General features: G+C 40.0%; 1 pseudogene; it reads left to right on the top strand.

Annotated features, from left to right (window-relative positions):
* Positions 1-2,111: 2,111 nt before the first annotated feature.
* On the top strand, positions 2,112-14,073 carry LOC136793556 (cytochrome b-like; annotated as a pseudogene).
* The last annotated feature ends 256 nt before the right edge of the window (positions 14,074-14,329 follow it).

The following is a 14,329-nucleotide window of genomic DNA, read 5'->3' as shown; positions in this document are numbered from 1 at the left end:
TAAATTTTAGATGTTTCCTAAAAGCTCTGTGATGGAAGAAGAGTTGACTCATTCTTTAGGATTTAAAAAGTGGCAGAGGGCTTCCCTGGTGGAGCAGTGGTTGAGAGTCCACCTGACAATGCAGGGGACACAGGTTCGTGCCCCGGTCCAGGAAGATCCCACATGCCACGGAGCGGCTGGGCCCGTGAGCCATGGCCACTGAGCCTGTGCGTCCGGAGCCTGTGCTCCGCGACGGGAGAGGCCACAACAGTGAGAGGCCCGCGTACCACAAAAAAAAAAAAAAAGGGTGGGGGGGGAGTCATTTTTACGACAAACGCAAAAGTAATAATACCCCCCAATGAATGAAAAAAAGAACATGGAAGTCTCGTGGATTTGCCAAAGGCGATTATTTTCTTCTAAAGATTCAGTTCCTTTCAGAAGTTCATAACATTTCTGTTTCCTTAATGTGGCCCTACATCTTAATAGTCTTAACATTAGGGTAATTTCTTTAAAATATTCAAATGCAACTCATCATTAAAGTGGCCATTATCATCCTTGACTTTGTTGGTTTTTTTGTTTGTTTGGGTTTTTTTGTTTTTTGTCAGTACGCGGGCCTCTCACTGTTGTGGCCTCTCCTGTTGCAGAGCACAGGCTCCGGACGCGCAGGCTCAGAGGCCATGGCTCACGGGCCCAGCCGCTCCACATCCTTGACTTTGTTAATGTTACTTTAGTGGCTCTTCAGTCTGAGGGACCTGAAGTCCTCAGTAGAAGGAATTAGTTTTCTGCTTCCTCTTAGGATCACTCAGGTTGACTTGGGGATTAGGCTGTGTGGGGCCTGGAGGACACAAAGGTGAGGGACAGTGTTCTGTCCTCAAGGAATCAGATCCTGATTCCTGCCACAAAGAGGAAGTTATGGCTTTCCAGGCATGAATGCGGAACACATACCCAGTTCCTGGAGGAGCCTTCTTTACATCAGTGCTTCTTAGAAAAGCTAAAAACAAATCACACAAAAATAAAGAAAATATCACACTCATTAGAGAGTATGTAAGAGAAATGCACTACTATTTAAAGGTAGCTGTAGCATTTAATGTGGATCTAATGACTTTCCTGTTATCACATCTGTGTATATTTACACCTATCTCGGCACAGAAACATGCGTCACCACTGATGCCTTGAAAGTAGCCAAGGTTATGGTGTGAGGGATGAACACGAAATTTAACTACAAGATGAAGCTTCTTGAAAGGTCAGTGGGGTGGAGAATAGTAATTGTTCCAGCTGAGCAACTCTCCACAATACATCTTTGATGCAATGACTAATTATTGTCATTATTTTCATCAGCAAATGCTCCATTAGAGCTAAACACATTCATTTTCTCTTTTCCTCCCTCAAAAGTATTTCAAGCTTTGGAGGAATTCCATGTTTTCTACTTATACTTAGGAAGTGTGCTCTCGTATGTTTCCACAAATGGTGAACTACCTTTCTTCCCTCTGCTCTGCTGCCTAGAAGGCAGTAGTTTTCTCTTCTTTGTGTCTATTCTAGAAAGCCAAATGGAGTTAAATGAGAACAATTAGCACCTAAGTTGATAAAATTCTCATCTGACCTTTGGAGACCCCTGGGCTCACAGCCTGTAGCCAATAAGCTACAATTGAACATAATGAGCTGACACATCATTGCAATAAAAGGGAGTAGTAAGTGTAGAAACTGTAGGTCTTTAAAAAATTAATTTCAGCCTCTAAAAAATTACTGTCTACAGTTTTACAGATTTATATCAAATATGGCCTCTTTACTGAACATTTTTCCAAAGAACTTGTAGAAGAGAGTGTGGTTTTGGAGTTGACACATCTGCATGGTGGGAAGGATGAAAGATTAACAGAATAATTAGATATAAAAGATGACTTATAACACCATCATCATAATAACGTTTTAAATTCCTATAATGTCTTAGACTTTTTTTTTTTTTTTGGCCACACTGCACAGCATGCAGGATCCTAGTTCCCTGACCAGGGATTGAACCCTGGCCCCCCACAGTAGAAGCTCGGAGTCCTAACCACTGGACTGCCAGAGAACTCCCCGTCTTAGACTTTTCAAAGGGCTTTCACACATATTCTTGTTTGCTCTTTGTGGACCTGGGCATGAATTTGAAACTAAAGAGCGTAGATGAAAAGCATACTTCTCAAGACATGACCTGGGAAGAACAGTCCAGTTTTCCAGATGGTGAGATGTCTACACTACCATAAAGACAAACATTAAGATTGGGCCTTCGGAAGCAAAATGGAGAAGAGATTTAGGGGAATATTAACCAGATTGTCATATTCCTTCTCCTTCCAGCTCATCCCCAAATTTTAATTAAGGAAAAAACTGTCTTGGCCTGTCTTGTTTGAATTCATGTTGTTGTTGAATTCATCTGCTTTGTTTGAATTCATGGTATAATTGTCAGCTATTTATTTGCTCAGGCAACTAGGTGGTTAATTTGATTTTTCAGTCTTTGAACAAAGTCTTCGATAGTTTAAAATGCCTGATAAGTGGAAGATATTGGGACCACCCTTCTTTTCACATGGATTACTTCTGAGAATGATCATGCACAGGAATCAAACTTCATTTCAGTTTGCTAAAGTCAATTTAAATAAATCTCAGCACAACACATTCATTTGGCCAATGATTTTAAAATTAAGAACCCCAGAATTTTATAAACGTATTTTGTAGCTAGCAGCCTTAAACGTGTTTTTAATAGTTTGTTGTTTCTCTTGGTTTTTTAATTTTTATTTTATTTTATTTTTGGCTGTGTGGCACAGCTTGAGGGATCTTAGTTCCCCAACCAGGGATCAAACCCATGCCCACAGCAGGGAAAGCACGGAGTCCTACACTGGACCACCAGGGAATACCTAGAACCCCAGAATTTTATAACATTGGGACAGGGTGGAAAATCAGTAACAGAGGGATGTTAAGATATCTGTCCTTTCAATGAAAACATGTGAAAGTAGACAAAGAATTTATGAGTATAGGTTTCAGAAAGTTTGGTTTAAAATTGTGCTGGAACATGCTAATATCTTAGGGAAGACTATAAATGTCAGTGTATTTTATATTGTCTTCACTCATAATAGCGCCCCTTATACTCAAATTATGGCTATTTATTACTTAACAAATTGTAGTGTTTAAATGTCTTCAGCCTTATCTAGAGATATAACAAGGAGTTTTCCTTTCAGGCATTTTGGAAACAGTCCAAAAATAGACTCTCCATCTTTGACTGCATAGCATGTCTTAATTGAATAGTTATAATGGTAATTATTCGTATTTATTGTATTTTCCTTAAAGATGCTTTAAATGCATATTTTACATTTCATTACTCTGTCATAATGTGGCATCATAAACTTACACATGAAACCACTTTGTGTTGCACAAGTACTAAATATCCCTATAAAATGGGAAATTCTCTTTATTTATTTTTAATATTTATTTTGGCCATGCCAGGACTTAGTTGCAGCACGTGAGATCTTCGTTGTGGCATGCAGGATCTTTCAGTTGCGGCATGCGGACTCTTAATTGCGGCATGCATGTGGAATCTAGATCCCCTACCAGGAATCGAACCCCCGTTCCCAGCATTGGGAGCACAGTGTCTTAACCACTGGACCATCAGGGAAGTCCCAGGGAGATTCTCTTTAAACGGCACCTTCTGAAGAACTATTTTTCTACATCTCTCTAGGTACTGCATTTCATAACTTGATTCTTTTCAATTTTAACAATAATTGGCTGTGCATAAAATCTTAAAGTTGGGAGGTATATCTGTTGAGAGGATTGATATCAGCTACCAGCAGTGAAAAACTTGACAAACAGTAGCTTAAAAAAGTAAAAGGTTTATTGGGTTCTGACAACTTTTGTTCATCCTCTTTAGCAAATGACCTTTGTCTTCATTACCATAACATGGCCACTGTACCTCAGGCCTCCCCTCTGCACTCCAGATCAGAAGAGAAGGGGTGGGTGAAGGGAAACAGTCAAGAGGCCTTACTGGTAAGCCAGGTGAGTCTGTCTCTGTTTTCCTTTTTAATTGAGATATAATTCACATACAATAAAATTCACCCCTTTAAAGTGTAAAATTCAATGTTTTTTAGTATACTTACAAGGTTGTGCAATCATCACTGCTATCCAAGTCCAGAACATTTCCATCATTCCAAAGAGAAGCACATACTCATCTAACAGCCAGTCCCCATTCCACGTCTCCCTTCCCCTAGCCCCTGGAAACCACTACCTACTTTTTGTCTCTCTGCCTATTCTGGACATTTTGTATAAATGAAACCATACAATGTGTGGCCTTTTGTGTCTGGCTCCCTTTGTGTCTGGCTTCTTTCACTTAGCATAATATTTTCAAGGTTCATCCACTGAATGGAAGTATCGGTACTTCACTCCTTTTTATGACTGAATAATTCCATTAGATGGATATAACACATTGGTATATGGACATTTGGATTGTTTCCACTTTGGGGCTATTATGAATAATGCTGCTGACAGGACTAAAAAGCACTAACAGGCATTGTTCCCTAGCTAATTCATCATTAGATATTGTCCTTCATGATACCTACTATGTAGTGGTACACTTTCGCTATATGCTCTCAATGGGAGCTGTTTTCGCTATCATAGGTGGGTTTGTACACTGATTCCCACTATTCTCAGGATATACACTCAACTCAACATGAGCAAAAATTCACTTTGCAATCATATTTGTGGGTGTCAACATAACCTTCTTCCCACAATATTTTTTAGGCTTATCTGGCATGCCTCAATGATACTCTGATTCCCCAGATGCCTATACAACATGAAATACTATTTCATCAATAGGCTCATTCATCTCATTAACAGCAGTCATGCTGATAATCTTCATTATCTGAGAATCATTCACATTCAAACGAGAAGTACTAACAGTAGAACTCACTACTACAAATTTAGAGTGACTAAATGGATGTCCTCCACCATACCATACACTTGAAGAGCCAACCTACATCAATCTAAAGTAGTCAAGAAAGGAAGGAGTCGAACCCTCTTCTGTTGGTTTCAAGCCAACATCATAGCCGCTATGTCTTTCTCCATGAATGAGGTATTAGTAAAATTTTATATAACTTTGTTGAAGTTAAGTCACAGGTGGAAATCTTGTATATCTCCATGGCATATTCCTTCCAACTAGATTTTCAAGATGCAACATCACCCATCACAGAGACCTACTACACTTTCACAACCACACACTAATAATTGTTATCTTAGCTCCCTGATTCTTTATATTATTGCACTAATACTAAGAACTAAGCTAACATGTACTAGCACGATAGACGCACAAGAAGTAGAAACTATCTGGACTATCTTACCGACCATTATCTTGATCTTAATTGCGCAGCCATCACTACAAATCCTTTACATAATAGATGAAATTAATAATCCCTCTCTTACTGTAAAAACTATGGGTTACCGATGACACTAAAGCTATGAATATACTGACTACGGAGACCTAAATTTTGACTCCTGTACAATCCCAACATCAGACCTAAAAACAGGGGAATTACGACTGCTAGAAATAGACAACCTAGTAGTTTTGCCCCTAGAGATAACAATCTGAATGCTAATCTCCTCTGAAGATGTACTGCACTCATAAGCTGTACCTTCCTTAGGCCTAAAAATGGATGCAATCCCAGGACGCCTAAATCAAACAACCCTAAACGCAACACGACCAGGCTTATATCACGGACAGTGTTCAGAAATCTGTGGGTCAAACCATAGCTTTATGCCAATTGTCCTTGAGTTAGTGCCTCTAAAATACTTTGAAAAATGATCCACATCTATGCTATAAGCTCATTAAGAAGCTAGGTTAGTGTTAACCTTTTAAGTTAAAGACTGAGAGCTAAAATTCTCCTTCATGATACGCCACAACTAGATATATCAACATGATATTACCATTTCATCTATATTTATAACACTATTTATTATATTTCAACTAAAAGTCTCACAACATATCTACTACCACAACCCAGAGTCAACACTCACTAAAGTGCAAAAACAACCTACCCCTTGAGAGACAGTATGAATGAAAATTTATTTGCCCCTTTAGTGACCTCAACAATAATAGGCCTCCCCGTAGTCATTCTAATTATTATATTCCCAAGTATTTTATTTCCAACATCAAAACGACTAATTAGGGCTTCCCTGGTGGCGCCGTGGTTGAGAGTCCGCCTGCCGATGCAGGGGACACGGGTTCGTGCCCTGGTCCAGGAAGATCCCACATGCCGCGGAGCGGCGGGGCCCGTGAGCCATGGCCGCTGAGCCTGCGCGTCCGGAGCCTGTGCTCCTCAACGGGAGAGGCCACAACAGTGAGAGGCCCGTGTACCGCAAAAACAGAACACGACTAATTAACAATCGCATAATTTCCCTTCAACAATGGCTAATCCAGCTTACATCAAAACAAATAATAAGCATCCATAATCATAAAGAACAGACTTGATCACTAATACTAATATCGCTCATTCTATTTATTGGGTCAACCAACCTTCTTGGACTTCTGCTCCACTCATTTACACCCACCATGCAGCTCTCAGTGAATGTGGGAATAGCAGTTCCCCATGAGCCTGTACCGTGGTTATAGGTCTCCGCAACAAAACAAAAGCATCTCTAGCTCACTTCCAACCACAAGGCACGCCCACCCCCCTCATCCCCATGCTAGTAATTATCAAAACTATCAGCCTATTCATCCAACCAGTAACACTAGCTGTGCAACTAACAGCCAATATTACAGCAGGTCATTTATTAATACATCTAATCGGAGAAACAACCTTAGTGCTAATAAGCATCAGCACATTCATGGCTCTCATTACATTCATTATTCTCACCCTACTCACTATCCTCGAATTTGCCACCACTGTAATTCAAGCCTATGTGTTTACCCTCTTAGTAAGCTTATATCTGCGTAACAACACATAATGACCCACCAAACCCACACGTACCACGTAGTGAATCCTAGTCCTTGCCCCCCTACAGGAGCCCTTTCAGCCCTCCTCAAAACATCAAGCCTAATCATATGATTTCACTTCAACTCAATAATTCTACTAATACTAGGCCTACTAACTAACACTCTAACAATATATCAATGATGACAAGTTGTTATTCAAGAAAGCACTATCCAAGGCCACCACACACCAACCGTCCAAAAGGGACTTCGATACGGAATAATCTTATTTATTGTCTCAGAAGTCCTCTTTGTTTTTTGTTTGTTTGGGTTTTTTTGTTTGTTTTGTTTTTGCGGTATGCGGGCCTCTCACTGTTGTGGCCTCTCCCGTTGCGGAGCACAGGCTCCGGACGCGCAGGCCCAGTGGCTATGGCTCACGGGCCCAGCCGCTCCGTGGCATGTGGGATCTTCCCGGACCGGGGCACGAACCCGTGTCTCCTGCATCGGCAGGCGGATTCTCAACCACTGCGCCACCAGGGAAGCCCAGAAGTCCTCTTTTTTTACCTGCTTCTTTTGAGCCTTCTATCACTCAAGCCTCACCCCTACCCCTGAGTTAGGCGGGTGCTGGCCACCAACACACATTCGCCCTCTAAACCCCCTAGAGGTACTGCTTCTCAACACTTCCGTGCTATTGGCCTCTGGCGTGTCCATCACTTGGGCCCATCACAGCCTTATGGAAAGAAATCGTAAGCACACACTTCAAGCCCTCTTTATTACAATTACTCTTGGTGTCTATACTTTACATTCCTACAAGACTCAGAGTATTACAAAGTCCCATTTACGATCTCAGACGGGGTCTACGGATCGACTTTCTTTGTGGCCACAGGATTCCACGGACTACATGTAATCATTGGGTCTAGCTTCCTTGTTGTTTGTTTTCTGTGCCAATTAAAATTCCACTTCACATCCAACCACCACTTCGGCTTTGAAGCCGCTGCTTGATACTGACATTTTGTAGATGTTGTATGATAATTCCTTTACATATCTATCTATTCATGAGGCTCATAGTTCTTTTAGTATTAATTAGTGCAACTGACTTCCAATCTGTTAGTTTTGGTACCCTCCGAAAAAGAATAATAAACCTAATACTGACCCTATAAACAAATACAACACTAGCCTCATTACTCGTACTCATCGCCTTCTGACTTCCTCAACTAAACACTCACGCAGAAAAAACAAGCCCTTACAAATGAGGATTTGACCCTATAGGATCTGCCCGCCTACCTTTTTCCATAAAATTTTTCCTAGTAGCAATCACGTTCCTCCTTTTTGACCTAGAAATTGCTCTCCTACTACCCCTCCCCTGAGCAACTCAAACAAACAACCTAAAAACAATACTCACCATGGCTTTACTTTTAATCTCATTATTGGCAATTAGACTGGCCAACGAGTGAACTCAAAAGGGACTGAAGTGAGCTGAATATGGTATTTAGTTGAAAACAAAATAAACGACTTTGACTCATTACATTATGGTTAGACTCATAATTACCAAGTATTTTTAGTACATATAAACATTATCATAGCTTTCACTATATCCCTCATAGAGTTACCAATATATCAATCCCACCTAATATCTCCCCAACTATGTCTAAAAGGCATAATATTATCACTATTGATCCTGGCAGCCCTGGCAATCTTAAATTCACACTTTACTTTAGCCAGCATAACACCAATCATTTTGCTGGTGTTCGCAGCCTGCAAAGCAGCACTTGGGCTAGCCTTTCTAGTAATAGTATCAAATATCTATGGCACTGATTACGTACAAAACCTCAACCTTCTCCAATGCTAAAATTCATCATCCCCACAATCATACTAATACCCCTAACTTGATTATCAAAAAGTAATATAGTCTGAATTAACTCCACAACCTACAGCCTACTAATTAGTCTCACAAGCCTACTTCTGAACCAATTCCATGACAATAGCCTTAACTTCTCATTAATATTCTTCTCTGACTCCCTGTCTGCACCATTATTAATCCTAACAATGTGGATCCTTCCCCTAATACTAATAGCCAGTCAGTCTCACCTACTCAAAGTACTATTAATCCGAAAAAAATTATATATCACAATACTAATCATATTACAAACATTTCTAATCATAACATTCACCGCCACAGAACTAATTCTATTTTACATTATATTGGAGGCTACACTAGTTCCTACCCTTATTATCATCACCCAATGAGGTAACCAAACAGAATGCTTTACTGCAGGACTCTACTTGTTATTCTACACACTAGTTGGATCACTCCCACTACTAGTGGCATTAGTATATACACAAAACACAATGGGCTCTCTGAATTTTCTAGTACTTCAGTGTTGAGCCTAGCCACTATCCAACTCCTGCTCCAATGTCCTTATATGACTGGCCGGAACGATAGCCTTTGTAGTAAAAATACCCCTCTACGGCCTCCAGTTCTGACTACCCAAAGCACACGTAGAGGCTCGCATTGCAGGTTCTATGGTCCTCGCGGCCATATTACTAAAACTCGGGGACTACAGCATGCTACGAATCACGTCAATACTCAACACCCTAACAGAATTCAGAGCATACCCTTAGCTCATGCTCTCTCTATGAGGAATAATCATAACCAGTTCTATTTGTCTACGTCAAACAGACCTAAAATCACTCATTGTCTACTCTTCAGTCAGCCACATGGCACTTGTTATTGCAGCTCTCCTCTTTCAAATCCCTTGAAGCTACATAGGGGCTACCGCCCTAATAATCACCCACGACCTCACATCATCTATATTATTCTGCCTAGCAAACTCAAACTATGAATGAATCCATAGCCGACCTATAATCCTAGCCCGAGGCCTACAAATTCTCCTCCCACTAATAGCCGCTTGATGATTGCTAGCAAGCCTGACAAACCTGGCCCTGCCCCCTACTATCAATCTAATTGAAGAGCTGTTCATAGTCATATCAACTTTCTCAGGATCAAACCTCACTATCATCTTAATAGGAACTAACATTGTAATTACAGCCCTATACTCTATGTACATACTAATTACAACACAACGCGGTAAATGTACGCACCACATCAATAATATTATGCCCTCCTTCACACGAAAAAATGCCCTTATAGCCCTCCACATCCTACCACTCCTACTCCTGTTACTAAATCCTAAAATCATCCTGGGCCCCCTATACTGTAAATATAGTTTAACAAAAACACTAGATTGTGAATCTAGCAACAGAAGACCAAAACTTCTTATTTACCGAGAAAGTATTGCAAGAACTGCTAATTCATGCCCCCATGCCTAATAGTATGGCTTTTTCAGACTTTTAAAGGATAGTAGTTATCCATTAGTCTTAGGAACCAAAAAACTGGTGCAACTCCAAATAAAAGTAATAAACCTGTTCTCTTCTTTTGCCTTAGTCACATTACTAATACTAATTATCCCAATTATAATAACTAACACAAACTTATACAAAAGTGATAAATACCCATCATATGTAAAAAGTACTCTTTCATGTGCTTTTATTACCAGCCTAATCCCAATGATAATATTCCTTCACACAGGCCAAGAAATAATCATTTCAAGCTGATACTGGATCACCATCTAAACCCTTACATTAACACTCAGCTTCAAACATGATTACTTCTCAATAATATTTGTACCAGTAACATTGTTTATTACATGGTTTATCATAGAATTCTCAATATGATACATACATTTAGACCTTACATTAATCAGTTCTTCAAATACCTACTCCTCTTCCTCATTACCATACTAATCCTTGTTACTGCTAACAATCTCTTCTAACTTTTCATTGGGTGGGAGGGGGTTGAAATCATATCTCTCCTACCCATCAGGTGATGATATGGACGCAAACACAGGTGCCCTCCAAGCAATCTTATATAACTGCATCAGGGATATCGGATTCACTCTATCAATAGCATGATTTCTATCCAACTCAAATGCATGAGACCTACAACAACTTTTTATACTCGATCTAAACTCTTTAAACCTCCCCCTTATAGGACTTGTATTAGCCGTAGCCGGAAAATCAGCTCAATTTGGACTTCACCCCGACTCCCCTCAGCAATAGAAGGTCCCACCCCCGTAACAGCCCTACTCCACTCAAGCACAATAGTCATAGCAGGGGTCTTCCTACTTATCCGATTTTATCCCCTAATGGAAAACAATAAACTTATTCAAAAAATAACATTATGCCTGGGAGCCCTTACCACTCTATTCACAGCTATATGTGCTCTCACACAAAATGATATTTTAAAAATTATTGCTTTCCCTACCTCAAGCCAATTAGGTCTAATGATTGTAACTATTGGCATCAACCAGCCCTGTCTAGCATTCTTATACATTTGCTCACATGCTTTCTTTAAAGCCATACTATTCATGTGCTTCAGATCTATTATCCACAACTTAAACAACGAGCAAGATATTCAAAAAATAGGAGGCCTATTCAGGACCTTACCCTTTACCGCAACAGCCATTATCATTGGGAGCCTAGCACTGAACAGGAGTGATTTCCTTACCGGTTTTTATTCTAAAGACCTATTCATTGAAACTGCCAACACGTCTTATACCAATGCCTGAGCCCTATTAATAACTCTGTCACCTCCCTCACGGCCATCTACAGCACTCTCATTATGTTCTTCGCACTACTGGGACAACCCCACTCCTCCCCCTCAGCTCCTATCAGTGAAAACAACCCCCTCTTAATTAGCTGTATCAAACACCTACTAATTGGAAGTATCTTTGCTGGATTCATCATCTCCAACAGCATTCTCCCAACAACCATCCCCCTAATAACCATACCTCTGTCCTTAAAACTAACTGCCCTTATAGTAACAACTCTGGGCTTCATGCTAGCACTCGAAATTAACCTCAACACACAAAATCTACCTACTCCTCAAGCTCCTTTAAGTTCTCTACTCTCCTAGGATATTGCCCCACCATTATACACCACCTACCTCCTTATCTAAACCTATTAATGAGCCAAAAATTAGCATCCTCTCTCCTAGACTTCATCTGATTAGAAACTATCTTACCAAAAACCACATCCCTCATTCAACTAAAATCCTCCACACTACTCTCAAACCAAAAAGGTCTTATTAAACTATACTTCCTATCATTTCTCATCACCCTCACCCTTAGCATACTTTTATTTAATTACCCTGAGTAATCTCCATGATAACCACAACACCAGTAAACAATGACCTACCAGTAACAATCACTAACCAAGTACCATAACTATATAATGCTGCAATCCCTATAGCCTCCTCACTAAAAAAACCAGAATCACCAGTATAATAAATAAACCAATCCCCCAACCCCTTGAACTTAAACACAATTTCCACCTCCTCATCCTTCAAAATATAAAACACCATTAAAAACTCTACTATTAACCCTAAAAGAAACACCCCCAAAACAACCTTATTAGAAACCCAAACCTTAGGATACTGCTCAGTGGCTATAGCCGTTGTATAACCAAACACGACTAACATTCCTCCTAAATAAATCAAAAACACTATCAGACCTAAAAATGAACCACCAAAATTCAACACAATCCCACATCCAACACCACCACTCACAATCAAACCCTAAACCCCCATAAATAGGTGAAGGTTTTGAAGAAACTCCCACAAACCTAATCACAAAAATAATACTTAAAATAAATACAATGTACGTCATCGTTATTCTCACATGGACTCCAACCATGACCAATGACATGAAAAATCATCATTGTCATTCAACTATAAGAACACCAATGACCAACATCCGAAAAAAAACCACCGGCTGATGAAGATCATTAACGACACATTCATTGACCTCCCAACCCCATCAAACATCTCGTCATGATGAAACTTTGGCCCTTTACTAGGCATCTGCCTGATCCTACAAATCCTAACAGGCCTATTCCTAGTGATACACTACACACCAGACACAACAACTGCCTTCTCATCAGTAACACACATCTGTCGAGACGTCAACTATGGATGAATTATTTGATATATACATGCAAACAGAGCTTCCATATTCTTTTTTTTTAACATCTTTATTGGAGTATAATTGCTTTACAATGATGTGTTAGTTTCTGCTTTATAACAAAGTGAATCAGTTATACATATACATATGTTCCCATATCTCTTCCCTCTTGTGTCTCCCTCCCTCCCACCCTCCCTATCCCCCCCGCCGTAGGTGGTCACAAACCACCGAGCTGATCTCCCTGTGCCATGCGGCTGCTTCCCACTAGCTAGCTATTTTACGTTTGGTAGTGTAGCTTCCATATTCTTTATCTGCCTCTACACTCACGTAGGACGTGGCCTGTACTATGGGTCCTACACCTTTCAAGAAACATGAAATATTGGAATCATCCTACTACTTACAGTTATAGTTACTGCATTCATAGGTTATGTACTACCTTGAGGATAAATATCATTCTGAGGCACAACAGTCATCACAAACCTACTCTCAGCAATCCCATATGTCGGCACCACCCTTGTTGAATGAATTTGAGGAGGTTTTTCTGTAGATAAAGCAATTCTTTGCCTTCCACTTCATTCTCCCTTTCATCATTACAGCGCTAGCAGCCATCCACCTACTATTCTTTCATGAACCAGGATCCAACAACCCCACAGGAATCCCATCCAACACAGACAAAATCCCATTCCATCCCTATTACACAATCAAAGATATCCTAGGCACCCTGCTACTAATTCTAGCCTCACTAATGCTAGCCCTATTCTCACCTGACCTGCTAGGAGACCCCGACAACTACACCCCAGAAAACCCACTCAATACACCACCCCATATCAAGCCAGAATGGTACTTTCTATTTGCCTATGCAATCCTACGATCAATCCCCAACAAACTAGGAGGAGTCTTAGCCCTATTACTCTCAATCTTGGCATTTATTCCAATACTCCACACATCAAACAGCAAAGCATGATATTCCAACCTTTCAGCCAACTCCTATTTTGAATATTAGTAGAAGACTTACTAACACTAACATGAATTGGAGAACAACCCATAGAACACCCATACATCATTATCGGACAACTTGCATCTATTTTATATTTTCTTTTAATCCTAGTGCTAATTCCAGTAACTAGTATCATTGAAAACAAATTTCTAAAATGAAGAGCCTTTGTAATATAACACAATACCCTGGTCTTGTAAACCAGAAAAGGAGAACGACACACCTCCCTGAGACTCAAGAAAGAAGCCCTAAGCTTCACCACCAGCACCCAAAGCTGAAATTCTATATAAACTATTCTCTGAAATACATTATAAGACATTCATAAAATTACAGTACTATGTCAGTACTAAAACAACCCATTTTATCACATACATGTTATGTTCATTGTGCATGTTTGCACTACCACATCAATAAGTA

The sequence above is a fragment of the Kogia breviceps genome, chromosome 1 (assembly GCF_026419965.1).
Source record: "Kogia breviceps isolate mKogBre1 chromosome 1, mKogBre1 haplotype 1, whole genome shotgun sequence".
NCBI lineage: Eukaryota > Metazoa > Chordata > Mammalia > Artiodactyla > Physeteridae > Kogia > Kogia breviceps.
The sequence above is the reverse complement of the archived record's forward strand: the minus strand, read 5'-3'. Positions and strand labels throughout refer to the sequence as shown.